Source organism: Rhinoderma darwinii, chromosome 2 (assembly GCF_050947455.1).
Source record: "Rhinoderma darwinii isolate aRhiDar2 chromosome 2, aRhiDar2.hap1, whole genome shotgun sequence".
Taxonomy (NCBI): Eukaryota; Metazoa; Chordata; class Amphibia; order Anura; family Rhinodermatidae; genus Rhinoderma; species Rhinoderma darwinii.
In genome coordinates, this window is record NC_134688.1 from 16,444,293 (window position 1) to 16,471,244 (window position 26,952).

Below are 26,952 nucleotides of genomic sequence, written 5' to 3' on the forward strand. Positions count from 1 at the left end.
TCTCCCTCTATTGTCGCTAAACCATGATGTTAATATTGTATTGGTATTATAAGGGCTAGTCCTAACAAGGATTGTATTTTAAAATAACAAAAAAGGTCCCTAAATTAGTCTCCCTACATGTTTCACCACATACAGTGGCGTCATGAGGGGAGAATGGCTGTTCTAATGGGGTCCGCATGAGGTCTGGCATCTCCTTAAATAACTTCCCCTTCAAATTGGGGCCAATCAGTGAGGCTATCTGATAGCCAGTTAGATAAGCCCTAACTATAATGATAGAAGTAACTGCCTTCCTAATTGGTCTGCAGTGAAAGGAGTAACTGGCTTCCCAATTGGTCTACAGCAAAAAAAGTAACTGGCCTGATTGGTCTACAGAGAAAAGAGTAACTGGCTTCCTGATTGGTCTACAGCGAAAAGATTAACTGGCTTCCTAACTGGTCTGCAGCAAAAGTAACTAGCTTTCCTATTGGTCTATAACGAAAAGAGTGACTGACTTCCTGATTGGTCCCGACTTCCGTGATGTGTGTTAAAGAAACACACAATGTCATCATATGCATCACTAAGCAAAGCGTCGCTAGGACGCATCGCTGTATAAGTGAAGAGAGAAGGAAACATAAGGAAACAATGGGATATAGTTAGAAAACATCCCTGATCCTATATAGACATAAAAAATAATCTCAAACATCACTATAAAAGTAGGAGAAAGGAGAAAAAAAAAAAAGAGCGGAAAACAACAGTGTATACTTCGTGAACATCGACGATCCTATACAGACATATACTATAAGCCCAAATGTGGTAAAAAAAATACTCCACGTCCTGTTTCTGCCCATTAAGGTGGTAAAATTATAATTACTGTATTTTAGTAAATCTTTACGTAACTGCGGAACATTTTAAAGTTAATAACTATTATTTATTGCATACACAAACATTTTAGAAATAGTATCAATAGTCATAAACGAGAAGCACAAAATCAGCAATCTTAATATCGGCCGCCGACACTTTATAAAAATGGTGGAAATGTAAAGCCTTCATTTAAAACCCTTTGGGGAAAGTGAGTCTAACCTGTAGATGCTTTTTTTTAGGCTTTTACACAAATAACCTCTAGATATGAATTTTGAATACAAGTCTCTACTTCAAAATCCTCCTCTCTAGAGCTATTTCTCTTAGCTCTCGCATATTGTCCAACAGGAATACCTTTTTTTTAGACTTTCCGGATGATAACTTTTCCAGGCTAGCACATTGTTAGTAGAGGTTGATTTGTGAAAAATGTTTTTGTCTGTATTTGATAATCACCATCAATCCAAACAGTCAAGTCCAAGAAATGAATTGAATCCTTGTGTATTTCACTTGTAAAAAAAAAGTCCAAGTGCATTTTTGTTCAAACTTTCAGCAAAATCAGAAAATAAATGTAAATCTCCTCCCCAGAGGATCAATACATCGTCAATGTATCGTCCCCAGAAAGTTATGTAGTGAGTGTAAAATAAAAGATCCTCACCGAAAACAACCTTGTCCTCCCACCAGCCCAGGAGGAGGTGCTCCAGCCCCCAAGATGTCCCCATAGCTGTCCCCCTGAGCTGGTGGTAGAAGATGTCGTCGAAGTGGAAAAAATTGTGCTTCAAAGTAAATTCAAGAAGATTCATAACAAAATGGCTCCATGCTACTTTTTGTTGATGGTTACAGGATTACATATATTATGTTTCAATAATGAAGGGTTTTTCATCTGCAAATTCTCCAATCTCCTGTGCGCCACAACCTCACTAACATTGCTTTATAAATGAATGAACTTGGCAGCATTCTCCTTCATCACCATCTGTCGGCTCTTCTAAGGTTCACGAGCTTTGATGCTCATTACTAATGGGAGTTTTACTACTATCAGATGTCCTGACAAAGTTTTAGTATGAATAATCTCAGTTTGCAAAATAATGTCTCCCGTGAGGCCTAATCTCAGTACACAGACAATTTTTCCTTTTTATCTGGCGTTTTTGTCAAATGCAACTTTCCCCCTTTTCTTGCGTGTTTATCCTCTACAATGTTCTCCTTTCCCCCTTGTCTTGTTTGTCCGCTGCAATCTTCCCCCTTGTGTAGTGTGTTTTCTTCTGCAATGTTTCCAATTTCTCCCCTTCTTTTTAATGTTTTCATCTGCAAGGTTTCCTTGTTTTCCCCCTTGTCATGCGTGTTTGTCCTCTACAATGTTCCCACTTGTCCCCCTTGTCTTGCGTTTATGTTCCCTCTTTCTCCCCTTGTGTAGTGTTTTTATTCTGAACTGTTTCCCTTTTCTTGCGTGTTTGCTTCTTCAATGTTCTCTCCTGCAAAGTGTGTTTTCCTCTGCAATGTTGCCAATTTCTTCCCTTGTTTTCATCAGTAATGATTCCCCTTTCCTTCCTGTTTTGCATGTTTATCCTCTGCAATGTTCTGGCTTTCCCCTCTTTTGTAATGTGTTTTATTCTGAAAACGTTCCCTCTTATCCCATATCTCTTGTGTGTTGTCTCTTTCAGTGTTCTCCGTTGTCTTGCATGTTTTCTCCTTCAAGTTTCCCCCTTTTCCCGCTTGTCTTGCGTATTTTCTCCTGCAATGTTCCCCCGTTCCCTCTTGTCTTATGTGTTATCTTCTCCCTTGTTTAGTGTGTTCTCTTCTGCAATGTTTTCAATTTCTCCCCTTGTCTTGCATGTTTTCTTTGGCAAAGTTGCCATTTTTCTCCCTTTTCTAGTGTTTTGTCTTCTGCAATGTTCTGGTTTTCCACCCTTATGTAGTGTGTATTATTCTGCAATTCCCCCCCCCCCTTTTCTCCTTTGTCTTCTGTGTTGTCTTCTTCAAAGTTCTCCCTTCTTAAAGAGGCTCTGTCACCACATTATAAGTGCCCTGTCTCCTAATTAAGGAGATGGGCGCTATATTGTAGGTGACAGCAGTGCTTTTTATTTAGAAAAACGATCTATTTTCAACACGTTATGAGCGATTTTAGCTTTATGCTAATTAGTTTCTTAATGCCCAACTGGGCGTGTTTTTACTTTAGACCAAGTGGGCGTTGTAAAGAAGTGTATGACGCTGACCAATCAGTGACCAATTAGCGTCATGCACTTCTCTCCATTCATTTAGTCAGCGCATAGGGATCCTGCTAGTTCACTATGTGCTGTCTTATACTGACACATTAACGATACTGAAGTGTTTAAACAGTGTTTAAAAAGTAGTAAAAACGCCCCGATGTACGCACATAATACATGCCCAGTTGGACTTTTACTTTTAAACACACCCACTTGGACTTTTGCAAGCCTCATTTGCATAAATACAAAAATGGTCATAACTTGGCCAAAAATGCTCGTTTTTTTAAAATAAAAACGTTACTGTAATCTACATTGCAGCGCCGATCTGCTGCAATAGCAGATAGGGGTTGTAAAATCTGGTGACAGAGCCTCTTTAAGTGTGTTTTCCCCTACAAGGTTTCTAATATCTCTCCTTGTCTTGCATGTTTTTATCTACAATCTTGACCCTTTTTCACCTTGTCTTGTTTGTTTTCTCCTGAAATGTTCTCAGATTTCCTGTGCCTTTGTGGGGTTATCTAAAATAGACCTGCGTAGAACACAGAGGCAGTCTAGGGTACAGCAGATGGAACTTGAGTACATGTAGCTATGGATGCTTAAACTGGAAGTGGCTTCTAGTCAAAGTGCAGTACTACTGCCCGCAAAATACAACTTTTTTCATTTCTATAGAGTAGTAATGTAAATTATAGGATGTGTATGGAGTTACTATAATGGGCTTAAGGCCCTTTGACTTGACCAATGATCAGGAAAACAAGTCATGTGTAAATATGGAAGCGATCAGCCGATAAATGAGCAAACACCCGTACATTCGGATCACTGCTCTGTTTACATGTAGCAAACATTCTGTATTTTTGATCGGTGCTCGTTTAGGGGGAAAAAAAATCTGCCCGTGTTAATGGGCCTTTGGGCTTCAAAGGGGGCACTAAACCTAAAGTATGCAGTGTATATAGGTACATTTTATAAAATAAGCTGCTAATATCTTTAACAATTATCCAGGGGCATACACAAAATAATTAATATGGCCCCATAGCAAAACGCAGAATACACCCCCACCTAAAAAAAATTCAAAATATATTTCTGAAACGGTAGCAGGAGGATAAAGTATATGTTATATACAGTCACCACTAGGTGGAGCTCATGTGGATTTTAGCTCCCATTGAACTCCTTAGAAGCTGTATAAGCAGTGAGCTCCACCTAGTGGCAGCTTCAGGTAAACAAAATATTATAATTTCGCTCAATGATGGTCCAAAATATTATAATTTCGCTCAATGATGGTGTGAAGAGAAGCAGCTGGAGCAGATAATTTCTGGCTCCCCTCTCACCACCAGCCCTGTAGCAGTGTCGTGGCCTGCCACTACAGATTGATGAAATTAAGTAATAATCTTGGGCGCAAGCATTTTTCTCTTAGCCATCCCATTAAAGGACACTACAGTCCGTTTCTTCCCAGCCTGACTAGCTGATACCAGTGAGTAGTAGATTTCATTCAGCGGCACAGAAAAGGGCTTAGGTTGAAAGTCTACTTAATTTCATCATATATACGATAGCAAAAACACAGACATCAATAATGGTTTTCAGGGTATGGAAAACACAGTAGCTCGAGGCCTTTTGCCTTTGGTCTTTTGAATATATAACTTTCCTTTCTGCCTGCAAGCAGTTGCTATGAGCTGTCAGAAGATTCCTGTGTTTAAAGAATAAAATGTGCGTTGAAATTTCCATAATTCCCATGCTATGCCATTTGTGACTTTTTGATTTCCATTACTTATGGAACAATGATATTCAAGGTCATATGAAGGTCGTAGCTACCTTCTAAACAGGGAGCCAGAAAAGTCATGTATTTGTAAGATCCTGCAGAGCGGCTTCTCTCGTAGCAATAATTTGTAGACTATTAACTTACTGACCTCTATAAAAATGTGCAAAATGAAGTCTTGTCTGGAAAACGCAGGAGCATTTGTGATTTGCTCGCTATTAAGAAGTCATTTTATGTTTCTGCAGTCATTACTTGTCTGTTCCTTTTAGCAGCAACTGTTTTATGAATTTTTTGTAAATCTTGAATCTCACATTGTCCTATATTTGTATCGAAATATATATATATTTATAATGCACTTGTCCACGTTGGGCAATTTATTTTTGTTAGGAGGGTTCTCCCAAAAAATGAGCTGACCACAAGATGTCCTGCTACTGAGTAATCTGTGTGGGTCTCACCAGTGGTTGACATCCAAGGTATAAGCGGGAGATGTGGAGAGGATAGAGTGATGTGTTAAATTCCTTAGGTGCCACAGTGTCCCCATAACAGTGCCAACCAAATCAGGAGTGATGGTGCCCCCATAACCACCATAATGCAAGCCACGTTGCTTCCATAACCATGCCAACCACAGTGCAAGCGATAGTGTTCCAGAATCTGCCACAGTTTCCCCATAACAACCACAGTGCAAGCCATAGTGTTCCAGAGTCTGCCACACTTTCCCCATAACAACCACAGTGCAAGCCACTGTTCCAGAGTCTGCCACAGTTCCCCCATAACAATCACAGTGCAAGCCATGGTGCTCCCAGTAATAGCCACTGTACGCCCATTACAAAGCTGCAAGACGTCGGGGCACAAGAGTCAGTCACAGTGCCCCATAACAACCGCAGTGCGAGCAACAATGCCTCCTGGCTTTACAAATCTTCCCTTTTCACACTTCTGCCTCTTCTGGGGAAAGGTAGAAGTACTTTCCCACTCTTGTAACTTCTTGTTCCTGTGCCAATATGCACATGAAAATGTCTTCCCAGATGAAGGGATCTGTAAAAGATTCCCTCTGTCAAAAGTGACATGTCCTGGGAGGCCTGTAGCACCCCAACTAGAACTGTGAGCCACAACGCCCCAGACGTAGTGGAGGCCCCCTATAAATACAGTCCTGGGTATAAATAGATCAATATTAATAACCTTTCAGGGTACTGTAATAAATGCTAATATACAGGGCCGTCCTTAGGATAGATGGCGCCCTGTGCAAAATTATCTTTCAGCATCACCACATCATAAAAAAAATGCCCCATAAAAAAGTATAATGCCCCCCACCTTATAATGCCTTATAAAGTGCCCCTACATAGCATATTACCCCATACACAGTATAATGCCTCTTTAGTGCCCCCCACACTGTATAATAATAATAATAATATTTAATAAAATAATATATTATAACCCTTCAAGCACACAGTATTTTGTTCTCTAATTGTGCCCACACAGTATTATGCCCCCTAAGTGCCATACACAGTATATTGCCCCCCGTAATGCCCCCACACAGTATAATGCCCCCTACATCATTTACAGGAAGAGACAGGGAGGCAGTCAGGGGCGTAACTAGGAAAGACTAGGCTCCATAGCAAACTTTTGACTGGGCCCCCCCCCTTCCGCTGGGTATCACACAACCCCCCCTTGTAGATAGTGCCTCCCTATAGATTTCCCCACACAGCGCCCCCCTATAGATAGCACCATACACAGCCCCCTGTAGATTGTGCCATACAGCCCCCTGTAGATTGTGCCATATAGCCTCCCTGTAGATAGTGTCATAATACTCCACCTCCCCTTATAGACAGTGCCATACAGTCCCCCACCTCCCCCTTGTAGACAGTGCCATACAGTCCCCCATTTCCCCCTTGTAGACAGTGCCATACAGCCCCCCATTTCCCCCTTGTAGACAGTGCCAGATAGCCCCCAGCTCCCCCTCGTAGACAGTGCCATACAGCCCCCCAGCTCCCCCTTGTAGACAGTGCCATACAGTCCCCCACCTCCCCCTTGTAGACAGTGACATACAGCCCCCCAGCTCCCCCTTGTAGACAGTGCCCCCACCTCCTCCTTGTAGACAGAGCCATACAGTCCTCCCCCCCCCCTTGTAGACAGTGCCCCCAAACAAAAGGAATTGTACTCACCTAGGCCCCGTTCCCATGACAAACGGAGCTTCTCCAAAACACCAATGACGGGATCCTTGAGTAGGCCAGCGTGATCCAGTGACGTCATCACGGCGGCCTGCGCAGGGATCCTGTCCCTGCGCCTGATAGGCTGCAGGCCAAACAGCCAAATAGATGGCAGATCAGGGAGATACCTCCCTGCTCCGCCATACTGCTCAATAGTATCTGTTTCCTAAGGTCGCACATACTATTGAATGTGGCGTCACTACCGCTGTTGTAGCCAGAGCGGCCGCTAGCGGCGCAACCAGGCATGGGGGGCCCGGCCCGGTGGGCGGTACAGGTGCCCTCATGCCTGGTATTGCAGCTAGCAGCCGCTATGACTTCTACAGCACTAGCGGCACCTCTGATAGAAGAAGCACCAGGGCGGAAAGGCTGATGCAGAGCCGCCAGACCCTGGCGATGCTCAAATAAAAGGGGAAGGGAGCCAGCGCAGCTCCCCCTTCTACCTGCTGGAGTGATACGCCCCCAAAATGACTGAAACAACCATTTTTCGGACAAATTTAACAAAACTACTTTGTATCTCCTAATATCGATACAGTATACCATGGTATATCTAAAGTGCTCATAGCACAGTTCTTAACTCTCCAGAATATTCTTGGAGACACTGGTTTGGGTCCCTCACACTGCTCACGCTGATTTCATAGGCTATTACCTGGAGACCGTTGCATATGGATTCATACCGCTAGTGTGGATTTTAATGGGCGCTGTCTAAATCCATATGCAGGGAGCTCCCCCTAGTGGTGGTTGGAGGTCACCAGAATTTGGGTGTGTGAAGGGAAGCAGGGAAATTGGGGCTCTGCAGTTTCACAACAGATGAAGAACCATAGTTTCATTTTCAGAAACCCCTGATAATCAGTTGTCAATGGGTAAGGGTAGCTGAGACTGGCCATACATTTCCCCTGTAGCGGCCTCTGTAGGGAAAATTTAATATTGCATGGTGAGCATTCAAATAAATGACCATCTGTGTAATACATGGAGTGGCCTGGTCTGCCAGAGTGAAAGACGCTCTTTGTAGTGGCTCTCTGCTCTGGTTAATAGAAAGGGACACAAGCGGAGGACATCCTCTATGATATCCATATGCCCTAAAGCAGCATATGGATAGGGGGTTGTAGTCATGAAGACAATCATACATCACCACATCAATAAATAACAATATAATAAATATAAAAGAAGAAAAAAGTCTGTTTTAGTAAATAATTGTATTCCTAATTAAATAACACTTCTGGAAAAAAAATTCTTAGAACTCTACATTGTGCCATTATCCTCTGTTATTCCTCTAAGAAATGTATGAATAAATTGACAACTGGGTGATACCAGTTGGGGGTGTGTCACTACACAGACTGACACTGTCCAATCAATGCTGACCGTGTGAGATTGTGTAGAGACACAACCCTTTGGCAAGATGGTAACACCCAGTTGTCAATTTATTCATACATTTCTAGGAGGAATAACAGAAGAACGGCACAATGTACAGTTCAAAGAAAAGATTCTCCAGAATTGTTATTTCAGCGGGAATATAAGTATTTACTAAAATAGACCTTTCAGGTCTTCTTTAAATAAAGTAGGGCCCCCTGCGACTATCTGACCACGAGGGTTTTCTGGCTTTGACCACTCAAGGTCACCTGTCCTGGGCAGTGGAGCCACTGCCAGTGCTGCTACAAGAAGAGTAAAGCATTACACGGGTATCCATTAAAATCAATGGGCCATCCATGTAATGCAGGGATCTTTTGACGGACAGAGTGGGGTCTTAATCAGGGGACAGGGGTTATCCGAGGAAAACTTTTCCCAAACCCCCCCCCCCCAAGATATATACAGTGATGTAGACGGCAAAATGTGCCTCGACCTTGAGGAATTACAGAAGCAAAAAACTAAAATAAAATGATGAGCGCTTTATTTTGGGCTGTTTGGAAAAGCTGCCCAGTGTGGACAAGTAAGCCATTCATCACCATCAGACTGGCAGCATGCCCATGTGCGGAGAATGCCAAGGTTCTGTTTATTTCTTAACCCCATTAATTAATATGTGGTGATAAATCATTCACTCCCTTGTCACAAACTACAACCTGAAGTCCTCCCAGGAAGATAAAGACAAGACTCAGCACTTCAGCTGTGGGTGAATTTGTGGTAAAGACGTAAAAGCGCAGTTCCGGGGTGGCGGTTCGCTGTCCAGCATATGGCTCTTAGTTTTCTAATTTATTTACTGTTGATTCATGAATTATAAGATTCATGTAAAACTTTATACATGGATGCGACAGCCAGGGTCAGATTGTTATATTTCCATCATGCCCCAGGATAAGCAAGAGATTTCTTATCCTCTGCTTTGGATAGAGTTTCCTACTGTGCCCAGTCAGCCCATTATAACCAGGTAAAGCTCAGCAGTAATATTAGATATATAAGTAACTGCTTATAGGTGATGCTTGCCTGATATTTAATCTCCTCAGTCAAGACTGCTTTTTAGAGCTCAGCTCCATTAGTGCATACTTGTGATCTAGGACTACAACATATCTACTGTGTCGGCTTGAGTCTAAGGTAGTCTGAGAAACCTCTACTCCATCATTTATTAGGGCTCCTGCTCTCTCCCCAACGCAGCTCTGCCTGTTTTAATAGGCTACTGGGTATAAAGAAAAGTCTATAATTCAGTAACAATAAGAATAATTATAAAGTACAGATTACTATGCCAACTATAAGAGTACAATACTGCCCCCCTATATACAAGAATTAACTACTCTAAAACTACTACTCTGTGCAAGAACATAACTACTATAATACTGCCCCTATATACAAGAATATAACTACTATAATACTGGCCCTATATACAAGAATATAACTACTATAATACTGCCCCCTATATATAAGAATATAACTACTATAATACTGGCCTTATATACAAGAATATAACTACTATAATACTGCCCCCTATATACAAGAATATAACTACTGTAATACTGCCCCTATATAAAAGAATATAACTACTATAATACTGACCCCTACATACAAGAAGATAACTAGAATAATACTGCCCCTTGTATACAAGAATATAACTACTATAATACTGCCCCCTATATACAAGAATATATCTACTATAATACTGTCAACTATGTACAAGAATATATCTACTATAATACTGCCCCTATATACAAGAATATAACTACTATAATACTGACCCCTACATACAAGAAGATAACTAGAATAATACTGCCCCTTGTATACAAGAATATAACTACTATAATACTGCCCCTTATATACAAGAATATATCTACTATAATACTGTCCCCTATGTACAAGAATATATCTACTATAATACTGCCCCTATATACAAGAATATAACTACTATAATACTGCCCCCTATATACAAGAATATAACTACTGTAATACTGCCCCTATATAAAAGAATATAACTACTATAATACTGACCCCTACATACAAGAAGATAACTAGAATAATACTGCCCCTTGTATACAAGAATATAACTACTATAATACTGCCCCCTATATACAAGAATATATCTACTATAATACTGTCCCCTATGTACAAGAATATATCTACTATAATACTGCCCCTATATACAAGAATATAACTACTATAATACTGACCCCTACATACAAGAAGATAACTAGAATAATACTGCCCCTTGTATACAAGAATATAACTACTATAATACTGCCCCCTATATACAAGAATATATCTACTATAATACTGTCCCCTATGTACAAGAATATATCTACTATAATACTGCCCCTATATACAAGAATATAACTACTATAATACTGCTCCTATATACAAGAATATAACTACTATAATACTGCCCCTATATACAAGAATATAACTGCTATAATATTGCTCCCTATGTACAAGAATATAACTACTATAATACTGCCCCTATATACAAGAATATAACTGCTATAATATTGCTCCCTATGTACAAGAATATAACTACTATAATACTGCCCCCTATGTACAAGAATATAACTACTATACTACTGCCCCTATATACAAGAATATAACTACTATAATACTGCCCCCTATGTACAAGAATATAACTACTATAATACTGCTCCTATATAGAAGAATATAACTACTATAATACTGCCCCTATATAAAAGAATATAACTACTATAATACTGCCCCCTACATACAAGAAGATAACTAGAATAATACTGCCCCTTGTATACAAGAATATAACTACTATAATACTGCCCCCTATATACAAGAATATATCTACTATAATACTGCCCCCTATGTACAAGAATATATCTACTATAATACTGCCCCTATATACAAGAATATAACTACTATAATACTGCTCCTATATACAAGAATATAACTACTATAATACTGCCCCTATATACAAGAATATAACTGCTATAATATTGCTCCCTATGTACAAGAATATAACTACTATAATACTGCCCCTATATACAAGAATATAACTGCTATAATATTGCTCCCTATGTACAAGAATATAACTACTATAATACTGCCCCCTATGTACAAGAATATAACTACTATACTACTGCCCCTATATACAAGAATATAACTACTATAATACTGCTCCCTATGTACAAGAATATAACTACTATAATACTGCCTCCTATATACAAGAATATAACTACTATAATACTGCCCATATATACAAGAATATAACTACTATAATACTGCTCCTATATACAAGAATATAACTACTATAATACTGACCCCTATATACAAGAATATAACTACTATAATACTGCCCCTATGTACAAGAATATAACTACTATAATACTGCTCCCTATACACAAGAATATAACTACTATAATACTGCCCACTATATACAAGAATATAACTAGTATAATACTGCCTCCTATATACAAGAATATAACTACTATAATACTGCCCCTATATACAAGAATATAACTACTATAATACTGCCCCTATATACAAGAATATAACTACTATAATACTGCCCCCTATATAAAAGAATATAACTACTATAATACTGTCTCCTATGTACAAGAATATAACTACTATAATACTGCCCCTATATACAAGAATATAACTACTATAATACTGCTTCCTATATACAAGAATATATCTACTATAATACTGCTCCCTATATACAAGAATATAACTACTTTAATACTGCCCCCGATATACAAGAATATAACTACTATAATACTGCTCCTATATACAAGAATATAACTACTATAATACTGCTTCCTATATACAAGAATATATCTACTATAATACTGCCCCCTATATACAAGAATATAACTACTATAATTATCTTTTTTATTTGAAAACTTGCAACAAATTATTACAATATCTTTGCAATACACTCATAACAGATAAAGAAAATAAACATTTGTCTCTTAATAACATCACAATTAAACAAACCATAATATATGAATATTGCTCCAGTATAGATTGTTTCAACTATTTTTCATGATATTATTCTAGACAGTATTACAGGAAAGTTCTTCTTTATTGGTGACCAGGCAGCATCGCGCACACCACAGATGGTACACGGTCACCACATTTATGACATATAGGAAACCTCTATGATATGAACTGAGTTCGGGCTAAAAGTCTCCATACAGCAGCTGAGAGTTTCACTGTCCCACTAGATGTGGTGACTGCAGGGACATTACTCTGTAGATAAGTCTCTTATATAAAGAGGACATTGGTTTTGTCGTCAGACAGACGCTGGAATATCGCCTGCCGCCTGCTCCTATTCTTCACACTGTTCACATTAATAGGAGGTGATTTTCAGCCTCATCCTGGTTACATGTCTTTCCTACTTTTTTTCCTTCTTCCACTACTATGTCCTGTAACACCCCATCTTTTGGTGGACATTGGGGGGTCAGCATCTTCATCCTGAGGTTCGTCATCTGGGTTGTGTGAGGAGACTTGCTCCATCTCTGCTTCTTCTTCCTGGTCATCTTCCCCCAGCACACAGTAATGTCCCCCAGTTATCGCCAGCACTGGAGACTCCGGTGATTTCTTTGCAGCAGTGATTTTTTTCCTAGAAGAATCATCTGTTTTACTTCTCCTTTTAACCATCTGAAATCCCTCCTCATCGATACTAGTTGCTGCGGCTGGCCCAGCTGGTTTTTTACTGGTCGCTGAGGTTGGATAAGCTGGTTCCTTACTGGTCGCTGCGGCTGGATCAGCTGGTTCCTTACTGTTCGCTGCGGCTGGATCAGCTGGTTCTTTACTGGTCGCTGCGGCTGGATCAGCTGGTTCCTTACTGGTCGCTGCGGCTGGATCAGCTGGTTCCTTACTGGTCGCTGCGGCTGGATCAGCTGGTTTTTTACTGGTCGCTGCAGCTGGATCAGCTGGTTCCTTACTGTTCGCTGCGGCTGGATCAGCTGGTTCTTTACTGGTCGCTGCGGCTGGCCCAGCTGGTTTTTTACTGGTCGCTGCGGCTGGATCAGCTGGTTTTTTACTGGTCGCTGCGGCTGGATCAGCTGGTTCCTTACTGGTGTTGGGCAGATGTTTAGATGTTTTGGTGACAGAGTGACTGGATACTTTACTTTTAGCATGACCTCTATTTTCAGTGGCTGGTAACACTTGTGCAGCATCCACAGATGGGAGATTCGTCTCTGGAGCACGATCTCTGGTACTTTGGCTCACATCATCGCTGGGACTTCCAGGTTCTGGGGTTGTATCTACACATATGGAGACATCCTCCTGCTCTTCCTCCATGGCTCCTTTAAAGGTCTCCTCCTTATTATGTTCTGCATGTGGACACTCGCGGAATGTATGTCCAGGTCCTAAGCACAGGTTACAGATGACAGGTCCTGTACAATCGTCCTTCACATGCCCAAACGGACCACATAGTGAGCACTTAATACGGGAACAGTTGAATGCCAGGTGCCTGCCCCCACATCTAAGGCACAGTCGCGGTTGACCAGGGTAGTAACATACGCCTCTCTCCGAGCCCAGGTAGAAGGAGTGCGGCAGATGTCTGGTCACTCCATTCTCCTGAACCAGCTGGATCTTGACAGAATATCCTCCATTCCAGATCTCCTCCTCATCATAGATCTTTGTTGGCAGTCTCTTCATCTCACAATATCTGCTCAACCAGTGCTGCAAATCTGCCAGAGCCACCACCTCAGACTGGAACAGGACGGTGGCGGTGACTACCTGGGGTTTAGTCAGCTGGATGACATGTAGATGCTCCCACATCGCGTGCTCCTTTGTATCATTATAAATACTCCAGAACAAGTCTAGACTATATTGCAGCTTGAAACTGATGTCATAATTCCTGCTGGAGGGAACGTGGATCAGAGCGAACACCTCAGAAGCTTTAAACTTCATAAACTCCTTCAGCAAAACTTTCCCAATGTAGAGTCTGGAGGGGAGGTTTTCCTCTGGTCCCGAGTACCTGATTCTGACCGCGTTCCTCCTTTGAGGTGCGGGGTTAGTCGGTCTTGTGACGCTGTAGAACAGTCTCCTGTACTGAGGTCTGTCAGCAGGTGGGTCAGGACTGGACCTCTCCTCAGCTGATTGTACTGCAGATCCTCCTGTGTCTGCTCCTGATCGCTGTGTAACCTGCACTCCATTCACTGACACTGCGGACGGCTGAACCTCCAGAACAGGGTCTGCAATGTCCGCCTCAGCCTGTGCCGCTGGTTCATCCGATATCAGACTGTCAATCACCGCGCTGAGCGAGGTCTCACTTACAATGTCAGTATATGCGGCACTTTCTTGCTCACTCCCAGGAGTGCCACTCGCATTCACTTCATCAGCACTGCACATAGAGTCTACTGCAGTTAACCCCTCGTCAGCTGGCACACATTTCTCTGCAGCTTTAGCAGCATTTGTGTTGGCTGATTGCACAGACCCCACACATGATGAGAGATGTGATCCTCCAAACACTGCACACTCATATCTTCCAGGGTTTCCCTGCTCCACAATATTATACACAGTCTTATAGTCAGTGTCTTTTTTTGCAATGATATTTTTTCTCTTCACAGTTTGGGCTCTGGTCTCCCTTTTGTTCTCAATTGCCCAGTTCTTTATTTTGGGTACTGTGCATGATTCTTTCTGCAATCTCTCCTTCAATATCACCAGCTCACGTGTGCAAACATCCAGACACTCACATTTCATCAGCTTTGCCTTTGGATCAGTCTCTTGGTTAATTTCAGTTCTCAATTTGCGAACTTGCATTTCCATTTTAAAGATATTTTTCTTTGTCATTTATGTGCACAATTCACCAACATCATGAGATTCAGTTGACTCACCAGCCACCATTTCCAGATCATCACCTCCACCATCTCCATGCTGCAGGCCAAACTCCAGACTCTGGGCTTTCCCAGGATCATCAGCCCAGGACCCCTCCCCTCCACCTGGGTCAGAAGCCATGCATAGTCCTAACAGGGAGCTCACAAGCACACGTCTATCCTCTCCTATGGACAAGAATATAACTACTATAATACTGCCCCCTATATACAAGAATATAACTACTATAAATACTGCTCCCTATATACAAGAATATAACTACTATAATACTGCCCCCTATATACAAGAATATAACTACTATAATACTGCCCCCTATGTACAAGAATATAACTACTATAATACTGCCTCCTATATACAAAAATATAACTACTATAATACTGCCTCCTATATACAAAAATATAACTACTATAATACTGCCCCCTATATACAAGAATATATCTACTATAATACTGCTCCTATATACAAGAATATAACTACTATAATCCTGCCCCCTGTATACAAGAATATAACTACTATAATACTGCTCCTATATACAAGAATATAACTACTATAATACTGCCCCCTATACACAAGAATATAACTACTATAATACTGCTCCTATATACAAGAATATAACGGCTATAATACTTTGCCTCCTATATACAAGAATATAACTTCTATAACTATTATAATACTGCCCCGTATATACAAGGATATATCTACTATAATATTGCTCCTATATACAAGAATATAACTACTATAATGCTGCCCCTATATACAAGAATATAACTACTATAATACTGCCCGCTATATACAAGAATATATCTACTATAATACTGCCCCCTATATACAAGAATATAACTACTATAATACTGCCCCCTATATACAAGAATATAACTACTATAATACTGCTCCTATATACAAGAATATAACTACTATAATCCTGCCCCCTGTATACAAGAATATAACTACTATAATACTGCTCCTATATACAAGAATATAACTACTATAATACTGCCCCCTATACACAAGAATATAACTACTATAATACTGCTCCTATATACAAGAATATAACTGCTATAATACTGCCTCCTATATACAAGAATATAAGTTCTAGAATACTGTCCCTATATACAAGAATATAACTATTATAATACTGCCCCCTATATACAAGAATATAACTACTATAATACTGCCTCCTATATACAAGGATATATCTACTATAATACTGCTCCTATATACAAGAATATAACTACTATAATACTGCCCCTATCTACAAGAATATAACTACTATAATACTGCCACCTATATACAAGAATATAACTACTATAATACTGTCCCTATATACTAGAATATAACTACTATAATACTGCCCCCTATATACAAGAATATAACTACTATAATACTGCCCCCTATATACAGGAATATAACTACTATAATACTGCTCCTATATACAATAATCAAGAATATAACTACTATAAAACTGCTCCCTATGTACAAGAATATAACTACTATAATACTGCCCCTATATACAAGAATATAACAGCTATAATACTGCCCCCTATATACAAGAATATAACTACTATAATACTGCCCCCTATATACAAGAATATAACTACTATAATACTGCCCCTATATACAGGAATATAACTACTATAATACTGCCTCCTATATACAATAATATAACTACTATAATACTGCCTCCTATATACAAGAATATGACTACTATAATACTGCTCCCTATGTACAAGAATATAACTACTATAATACTGCCCCTATATACAAGAGTATAACTACTATAATACTGCTCCTATATACAAGAATATAACTACTATAATACTGCCCCTATATACAAGAATATAACTACCGTGTTTCCCCGAAAGTAAGACAGTGTCTTACTTTCTTTTTATCCCCAAAAGCCCCACTATGTCTTACTTTCGGGGTATGTCTTATATTGGAAAAAAATTGTCGAATTTTTTGCACTTTACTTTATTATTTATTATTTTTTTATTACTATGGTCTGTCCCTCAAAGGTCAAAAAAGACCTTTGGGGAACTTTATATATATTTTTTTCTTTCTTTTACACCATCTTTTCCCCTGTAACTGGAGGTGCACAGCAGCCCCAGTTACAGGGGAAATCAGCCCTCTCATAGTGACGATTGTCACTAATAGGGCTGTGCTGGATCTTGTTAGACCCAGCAGCAGTCTGTCACTAACGGGACCCGGCGATCATGTGACCTGTCACATGATCACCGGGAGGAATAGAGACAGCGCCGCTGCTGCTGTCTCTATTCCTATACACAGCGTTCATTGAACGCTGTGTAAAAACACATCGGAGAAGACAGAAGCAGCTAAAGCTGCTCCTATCCTCTCCTCAGGGTCCCCGGCAGTCACTGACAGCCGGAGACCCGACATTCAGCTGCCCGATCGCGCGGGCAGCAAGTTAAAACCCGAGCCGTAAAAAGTCTATGGCTCGGGTTTTAAGGAGGAGGCGGCGGCATTGACAAGTGCTGGGGACGGCACGGTGACGTATGGAGAGGGGGGCGGCGCGGAAGTGGGCAGGAGGCGGCAATACCCCCGTGTTTCCCCGAAAGTAAGACATATGTCTTACTTTCGGGGTACGGCTTATATTAGCCGACCCCCCTGAAACCCCCGATACGTCTTACAATCGGGGGTGTCTTACTATCGGGGAAACACGGGTACTATAATACTGCCCCCTATATACAAGAATGTAACTACTATAATACTGCCCCTATATACAAGAATATAACTACTATAATACTGCCCCTATATACAAGAATATAACTACTATAATACTTCCCCCTATATACAAGAATATAACTACTATAATACTTCCCCCTATATACAAGAATATAACTACTATAATACTGCCCCCTATATACAAGAATATAACTACTATAATACTGCTCCCTATATACAAGAATATAACTACTATAATACTGCCTCTATATACAAAAATATAACGACTCTAACACTGCCGCCTATATACAAGAATATAATTACTATAATACTGCCCCTATATACAGGAATATAACTACTATAATACTGCCTCCTATATACAAGAATATAACTACTATAATACTGCCCCTATATACAAGAATATAACTACTATAATACTGCCCCTATATACAAGAATATGACTACTATAATACTGCTCCCTATGTACAAGAATATAACTACTATAATACTGCCCCTATATACAAGAATATAACTACTATAATACTGCCCCCTATATACAAGAATATAACTACTATAATACAGCCCCTATGTACAAGAATATAACTACTATAATACTGCCCCCTATATACAAGAATGTAACTACTATAATACTGCCCCTATATACAAGAATATAACTACTATAATACTGCCCCTATATACAAGAATATAACTACTATAATACTGCTCCTATATACAAGAATATAACTACTATAATACTGCCCCCTATATACAAGAATATGACTACTATAATACTGCTCCCTATGTACAAGAATATAACTACTATAATACTGCACCCTATGTACAAGAATATGACTACTATAATACTGCTCCCTATGTACAAGAATATAACTACTATAATACTGCTCCTATATACAAGAATATAACTACTATAATACTGCCCCCTATATACAAGAATAGAACTACTATAATACAGCCCCTATATACAAGAATATAACTACTATAATACTGCTCCTATGTACAAGAATATAACTACTATAATACTGCTCTTATATACAAGAATATAACTACTATAATACTGCCCCTATATACAAGAATATAACTACTATAATACTGCTCCTATATACAAGAATATAACTACTATAATACTGCTCCTATATACAAGAATATATCTACTATAATACTTCCCCTATATACAAGAATATAACTACTATAATACTGCCCCTATATACAAGAATATAACTACTATAATACTGCTCCTATGTACAAGAATATAACTACTATAATACTGCCCCTATATACAATAATATAACTACTATTATACTGCCCCCTATGTACAAGAGAGGGGAGTTGCACACTTGGTATTTGTATGCAGCGCACTCTTTCCTTCTGTGATTCTTATATAACGCAGTGTTTATCCGGATATTATCTGGAGGATTTTGTGTATGAGTAAATGTCACTAGTTTATTGTAATTGTTCTATTTTGCTGTATTTATAGGTGAATACGAGGCTTCATCATAAACAATAATCTGGAGAAGCGGTGCAGGTCCCATCTGTCACATCACAGTGGGAGAATTATTATATACACAGCAGCGCCAGATACGTCATCCAGCAGAAGATTCTCCATACAAGTCACCAGTCCACAAATAATGTCCTAACTGCGGTCCATAAATCCTCTCCGTTATAAAGGATCGTGGCTATAGTGGAAAAGGTGATAGTGATCTCCACTAGAAACCTCCAAGTAGAGTGGACCCCACAAAAATCTATCTATCTATCTATCTATCTATCTATCTATCTATCTATCTATCTATCTATCTATCTATCTATCTATCTATCTATTTACGGTATGTATCTTAGATTTTCAAATTTGTTGCCGTCCATGATGCAGACAACAAAATGCCCCTCCCCATTATACTCACTTTCTACATGTACTATATCACTCATTTATAGCGGGTCATTTAGGGGTTAGTGATAGTATTTCTGGTAATATCAGAAGGGCCGGTATGAGGGTTAGGCGGAGTAGACAGATGCATAGGGCACCATGGAGCGAGGAGGTGAAATCTATGGATTACAAAAAAAGGGAGGGGGGTGCATTGTGAGCCCCCTTGAGTATTCCTAGTGGTCTGCTTAGTAGTTTAAATCTAGTTGCCCTGGAGGTTTAGGGTGGTTTAGCAGTTAAAGGGGTTTTCCGATCCGAATTTAAAATGATTAAAAAGGTCCAGGCGTACTAAATACGCGGCGGTTTCCTGTACTCCTAGACTACATCTACCACAATGAATGGCGGTGGAATATAAACCAGCTCTCGACCGGTCCAGCACACCTCCTCAGTTCTCAGCAAGACCACCCACTCCCGCTCCAATGGCCGCTGGGATCCGCTCTGGCGCACTATAGTCAGCAAGATTTATGTGAAGAAAGAGTTCTCCCGCAGGCTCGGTGGAAGCAATGATGGTCCGTACCTTGAGCAGGCCGGTAGGGTGCATGGGCAGTGAATGGATGTGGGAAAGGGTGAAAATCACATGGTGTCGGCTTCAGGTGACGCGATCGCGACTGAGCACTAAAGAATCTCGTTGGCGCTTATGATGAAGACGGTAAAATTCCCCACTCCATTATAAGAGCTGCTTAGGAATTTGTGGATGATTGGTAACCCTGGTTAATGCCTAATATTTCTGGTGGCTTGCGGTGATAAAGGCGTTAATGGTGGTGGTTTGGGGCAGGAAAGCGTACCCATATTTTAATTTTATTTAAATTCTTTATAGGGATCAGAGTTTTTCTGATACAAAGCTCCAAATCCTCTGCTTTTCTTCACACAGCCAAACAAAGTACATGATCAAATTCTGTTTGCCTGCACCCACCACTAGGGGGAGCTCACTGCATATATGGAATTATACAGCTCCCTTTAAAACAGTATGAAGTGAGCTCCCCCTAGTGGCAGCAGAAATTATTTTATTATTGAACTCAGCTTCCCATGAAATGCTCCTTCAGGTACTAGGAAACCTTGGGGGCCGAGTAAATTCTTTAGTTCTGAAAAATCCCTTTAATTTCTCCCGTTTTCTGTACACATATCCACAATGTTTAAAGTTGCTATAATGAGATAGATACACCGTCTGCGAACAGAAGAAAAACTCAATTAGCTGCGGAATATTTCACTCTGTTTTACATCATATTAATGGGAACGCTCCTGATATTCCAATCTCGGTCTGTGGAGCTTCATGTGAATTTACGATCTATGAGAAGTGACAGGACTGGTTTGTGTCATCGTCTTCCTTCTGCTTTTCCTACGGCCAATTGGAAACAAATGAACGAAATATACAACGGCTGCAGCCAAAAGCCAATGATACCCACCAATGAGGCTCTGAGACCGCTAAAAATCTCTCTTAAAGGGGAAGCGCACCTATAAAATCATCATGGCTTGAGCTTTCATTCATTTCCAGGTTTACCGTCCCTATAAATCAGTAATTGTTCCGAAACTTCCGAAAGATGCACACAGAAAAATATCAAATGTAGGGCATCTCGCTAATGCTTCCTGATGGAAGTTTTGCCCCTGGATAGCATTCCTTTTTTCATGAGCTGAATTCTCGATGACTAATGCGTTGTTGACATCGCCACCCCTCCCCCACCCCTCCTTTGAGGACCAGGCTGAGGTTTTAAACATGAACAAGCTCTTGGCAAGATTTGGCTCATGATTTTGCTATTGAATCTCCCGTCTCCCCTATTAGACATGTACAAAGTCATTGCTCTCCATAGATTGTCTGGCGAGAGTCGGGGCCATGCCTGATCGCTAATGTCCGCACTTCACCTCTCATTAAATAAACAGGTTTCACAAAGGCATGGACTGAATAATGCATGGAAACTATTTGCTAGCTCCAGAAAAGAAATGTTTGCATTCAGATTATGTTCCTTAACCCATTATAGACTGGAGATATTTCACATCCGAAAAAGTAACTGCACTCCAAATCCATAAAATGATCATTTACTAAGTGTACTTTGTCCAATCAAACATATGAAACATCAAATTATTGTATGATGAAAAGCACTGCAACTTTCTAATATACTTTGTGTTTCAATTTCATACCATTATCTAGAACTCTGCATGTTGTCAGTGAATGGGATTTTTTTTTTTCATCCAGAGGCTCAAACCCTTTCTCTATGAGTGGGTGGGGGAAGCAGGACTCACAGGCTTTCTCTAAGAGTGGGCGGGGGAAGCAGGACTCACAGGCTTTCTCTATGAGTGGTGAGGGGCAGCAGGACTCACAGGCTATGAGTGGGTGGGGGAAGCGGGACTCACAGGCTCTCTCTATGAGTTGGCGGGTAAGCAGGACTCACAGGCTTTCTCTATGAGTTGTAGAGGGATGCAGGACTCACAGGCTCTCCCTTAGTTGGCAGGAAAGCAGGAGTCACAGGCTCTCCCTTAGTTGGCAGGAAAGCAGGAGTCACAGGCTTTTTCTATGAGTGGTGGGGGGAAGCAGGACTCACAGGCTTTCTCTATGAGTGGGTGGGGGAAGCAGGACTCACAGGCTTTCTCTATGAGTGGGTGGGGGAAGCGGGACTCATAGGCTCTCTCTATGAGTTGGCGGGGAAGAAGGACTCACAGGCTTTCTCTATGAGTTGTTGAGGGATGCAGGACTCACAGGCTCTCCCTTAGTTGGCAGGAAAGCAGGAGTCACAGGCTTTCTCTATGAGTGGTGGGGGGAAGCAGGACTCACAGGCTTTTTCTATGAGTGGGCGAGAGATGCAGGACTCACAGGCTTTCTTTATGAGTGGTGGGGGGAAGCAGGACTCACAGGCTTTCTGTGTTGCTCTCTGCTGAACCCCATGAACCTTGTTGTGGCGGCCCACCAAAGGATTCTCTGGTGGGACAATCCAACCCTCACTTTACCAGACATTTGATAAATGATAATAATGGAATTATCACAATCCTATGCTGTAATATAAACAATGTACTGTTACCTGAAAAATTATGTGTCTAGAAAAGCAGAGCCTTGTTTTATACTTTGACTTATAGGTGGCGCTGTGTAATTATAATGTGACGACATCTGATAACACATGAACATCAGCTGGATAGCTATATCTATAGCAGGTTTGGTTGTTATGTGTTTCAATGAATTCCCATCATAATTGCATAATGTACTTATAATAAACCATCAGTTACAGGAATATATACAGAAAACTGTTTGAGTTCCCAGAGGTTTTTTTTTCCTCTTCTATTAACAATTTTACAGTCCACCTTAAGTGTTAAAGCAAAAAGCGACAACTGCACTCGTCTGAGATGAACTGTCAGGTCTCATTATTGTAAGTTGTGATAATCTCTCTGACAGGTTACAGTGTCTCTGCTGCACATTGCTTTTTAAAAATAAAACCGCAGATGGAACGCGGTAAATGTCACGGAAGAGACGTCATATATTCTGCCATTTAGAGGTAAACGTGAACATTATTTGGAGCCATAAAAGGCATTAATGTGTCATTTTCTAAAGAGGTGATATATTTTGGATAGATAGATAGATAGATAGATAGATAGATAGATATGAGATAGATAGATAGATAGATAGATAGATAGATAGATAGATAGATATGAGATAGATAGATAGATAGATAGATAGATAGATAGATAGATAGATAGATAGATAGATAGATAGATAGATAGATAGATAGATAGATAGAAGAGGCTGGACGCAGCCTGCAGGGCTTAAGGGGAAGCCTCCATGACCTCCCTGGTAGGGAAAGGGTTAATAGGTAAGGGAGAGTTGGAGGGAGAGTGAGGAGGAGGTGGAGGAGGGATAAGGAGGAGTCAGGGGGCCGTTGCTGGGCTTCCCGCTGTTTTCCGGCATTGAGCCGGAAGCAGCGGGAGAAGTAACAGAGGGAGAGACAAGCTCCCCGTTGCCCGCGCTACTCCCTATGTCGGAGGCATTATTATTAGAGCGGCTGCGCGCCGCTGCTGTGCACCACGGTCCCGGATGGCTGGAGGAGACCGTGGCTGCATTAACTAGGATCCCGGACGCCGTTTCGCCACGTCAGGCCCGGCGTTCGGGGTCTGTTGCAGAGGACAGGCTCCCCTCCCCCGGCCCCCTTCCTAGCATTACTATGGCGGCGGGGGGGAGTCGGCAACAACCGCTCCTGATCGGAGCAGGCAGAGAGCGTTGCCGGGGGTGACGGCGACTCAGGCCGGGTCGACCCGTCCCTCCCGGCGGTCCCGACCTCCAGAGCGCCTCAGTCTTGAGGCAGTCCCGCGGACACGGCGTCGCAGAGGCAGCCCGATCACGGACGCTGCAGGCCAGGCAGCTGGGAGGACCGCCTCTTCCCAGGCCCTGCGTCCTGGCAGGAATCCCAAGCCGCGACGGGGTCCGGCGGTATGCAGGGAGTCGCAGGCCGGGCTCCCTGTCACCCCTCCCCCATCGGATGGAAGATTCGGAGGACAAGGTACGGCCGCCCCGCCTGGTGATGTTCCGGCCAGGGGGCAGGCTTCTTCGGGATCATCGAGACGGACGCCTAGATCTACAGCGACGTCGAGGCAGCAGGTCCGGTCGGAAGTCTGGGTTCCAGCGGTCGGGCGGCAGGTTGCCGGCCCATCGGTCAGCGCTTCATCATCTCCGTTCCGAAGATGTCGGTGGGATGGCCAGTCGTCTGCGAGAGAGGAGCTGGAGGAAGGTGAACTGGACGCTTATCGTCGAGGTCAGGATGGTCCGGCTGACGGGAACACAGCGCCTGTGCAGCCCGGTGAGTGTATAACTCCATCATTGTCATATCCAGCGAATTTTATGTCGGGTGTCGGCGGGGGGGTTGCTAGCGTCGCATCGGTGGCCGGTAGTGGCGCGGGCGGGCGTGATGGCGCGGGTCTGGCAGATTTAGTGGGTTGCTTGAGAGAGCTGGTCGGGCGCCTAGATAGGGCGGTGGCGCCGGTAGTCACGGAAGTGTCCCCGGCGGTAGTTTGGGAGGGTCCCAGGGACGTGGGATTGTTACAAGCGCGGCCCGTGACGGCGGTTAGAGAGGCGGTCGCGGTGTCGGTACAGACCGAGGTGCAAAAAGATGGCGATCGGGTGCGTATTGATGATCGTGCTCGTGGGGAGGTGTATGTTTGTTTCGAAGGTCCGTTGGGGGCGCATTTAAAGCAGGAGGTGCGTGAGCGGATCTGGAAGGACGAATATGTTGAGATTTTTTCTCTCTTGCCGCTCGCTAAATTTAATTTAGATAAGAGCAAGCGGGACGAGAGTAAAAAGGACGAGGAGGAACGGCGGCGGTATAGGCTTATCCCGCAGACGTTCATTAATTGGTCGCAGGCGTTCGCCATATTAGCCAGTGTGATAGGGGAAAAGGCGCCGGAAAATTGTTCGGCGTTGTTTTTTTATTTTGATGCCATTGGGGAGGCTCATAGGGCGTATGGGGGTCAGGCGTGGCTGCGATACGATGAGCAATTCCGTCAGCAGAAAGCGGTTCGGCCGGCGATTCGGTGGGACCAGAAGGATATTGCTCTCTGGTTACGGGTTACGGCTCCGGTTAGGCAGTCCTTTCCCGGGAGCGCCGGCCAAGGAGGCCAGTCTAGTCAGGTTGGACAAGGCGGCGGGGGAAAGGCGGGGTTTTGCTGGCAATTTAATGAAGGCCAGTGTAAGTTCGGGGCCACGTGCAAGTTCAAGCACGTGTGTTCCGAGTGTAATGGTGCATCACACGGGGCGGCAAAATGTATGCGTAAAAAGAGGTCAGGGAACCAGTCCTCCGCGGCTGGTCAAGGGGGTGTCACCGGTGAGGGTGGAAAAGATGGCCCCTTATCTAAATGAGTATCCGGATAGGGCGGCGGCTAAATTGATTTACGAGGGGTTTTGTGTTGGTTTCGTTATTCCTCCGCCTCCTTATGAGGTTCCGGTTACGCGGAGGAATTTAAAATCGGCTTACTTGCATGCCAAGGTCATGTCGGACAAATTGTTAAAAGAAGTTTCGTTGGGTCGCATGTCGGGGCCTTTTGTTGATTCGCCAGTAAAAGATTTAGTTGTGTCCCCGTTGGGTATTGTTCCTAAGCGCGAGCCCGGAAAATTTCGTTTAATTCAACACTTATCGTATCCCAAGGGTTCGTCGGTAAATGACGGGATAGATCACGAGTTGTGCTCCGTAGTTTATACCTCATTCGATAAGGCGGTGGGTTTAGTGCGGGCTGCGGGTCCGGGCGCGCTGCTAGCAAAAACCGACATCGAGGCGGCGTTCAGGTTGTTGCCAGTTCATCCAGAAAGCCAACGGCTGTTGGGCTGTTTTTGGAATGGGGCTTTTTACGTGGATCGGTGCCTTCCGATGGGGTGTTCCCTTTCTTGTGCATACTTCGAGGCGTTTAGTAGCTTCGTGGAGTGGGTAACGAGGGGAGTATCCGGGGTCGACTCGTTGATCCATTACTTAGATGATTTCTTGTGCGTTGGGCCGGGGGGTTCGCCGGTTTGCGGTAATTTGCTTTATGCACTACAGAAGGTGGGAAGGGATTTCGGGATCCCTTTGGCGCCAGAAAAAACGGAGGGCCCGGTAGCGACGATTTGTTTTGTGGGAATTGAAATAGATTCGGTGGCAATGGAGTGTCGTCTCCCTGCGGATAAGCTGGGTGCTTTGAGGCTGGAGGTACGGCGGGCTTGTAGACTGAAGAAATTGACGCTGCGGGAGCTTCAGTCGCTGCTGGGGAAGTTGAATTTCGCCTGCCGGATTATGCCAATGGGGAGGGTGTTTGGTAGACGGTTGGGGGCGACAACGGCGGGAGTGCGTGCGCCGCATCATTTTGTGCGGCTCAAGGAGGAGCACCGAGCTGATCTTCAGGTTTGGGATGACTTCTTGGGCCAGTACAATGGTCGCTCGCTGTGGATGGCCCCAGCGCAGGATACGAGGGATTTGAATATTTTTACGGATGCGGCTGGGGCGGGCGATCTTGGGGCTTACGGGGGAGGTCCGTGGTGCGCAGGTCAATGGCCGGCTAGTTGGGTGTCCAGTGGACTCACGCGGAATCTGGCCCTGCTCGAGCTGTTCCCCATCGTGGTGGCGGCGACCATTTGGGGGGACAGGCTCAGGGATAAGAAGGTTAGTTTTTACTGCGACAACATGGGGGTGGTGCTGGCCATTA

At 42.6% G+C, this 26,952-nt stretch overlaps 1 protein-coding gene across 10 annotated transcripts in view; it reads right to left on the minus strand.

Moving 5' to 3' along the window:
• DLG2 (discs large MAGUK scaffold protein 2) overlaps positions 1 to 26,952 on the minus strand; it is a 1,355,189-nt gene that overhangs the window by 264,443 nt on the left and 1,063,794 nt on the right. The gene's annotated exons all lie outside the window — the stretch shown is intronic.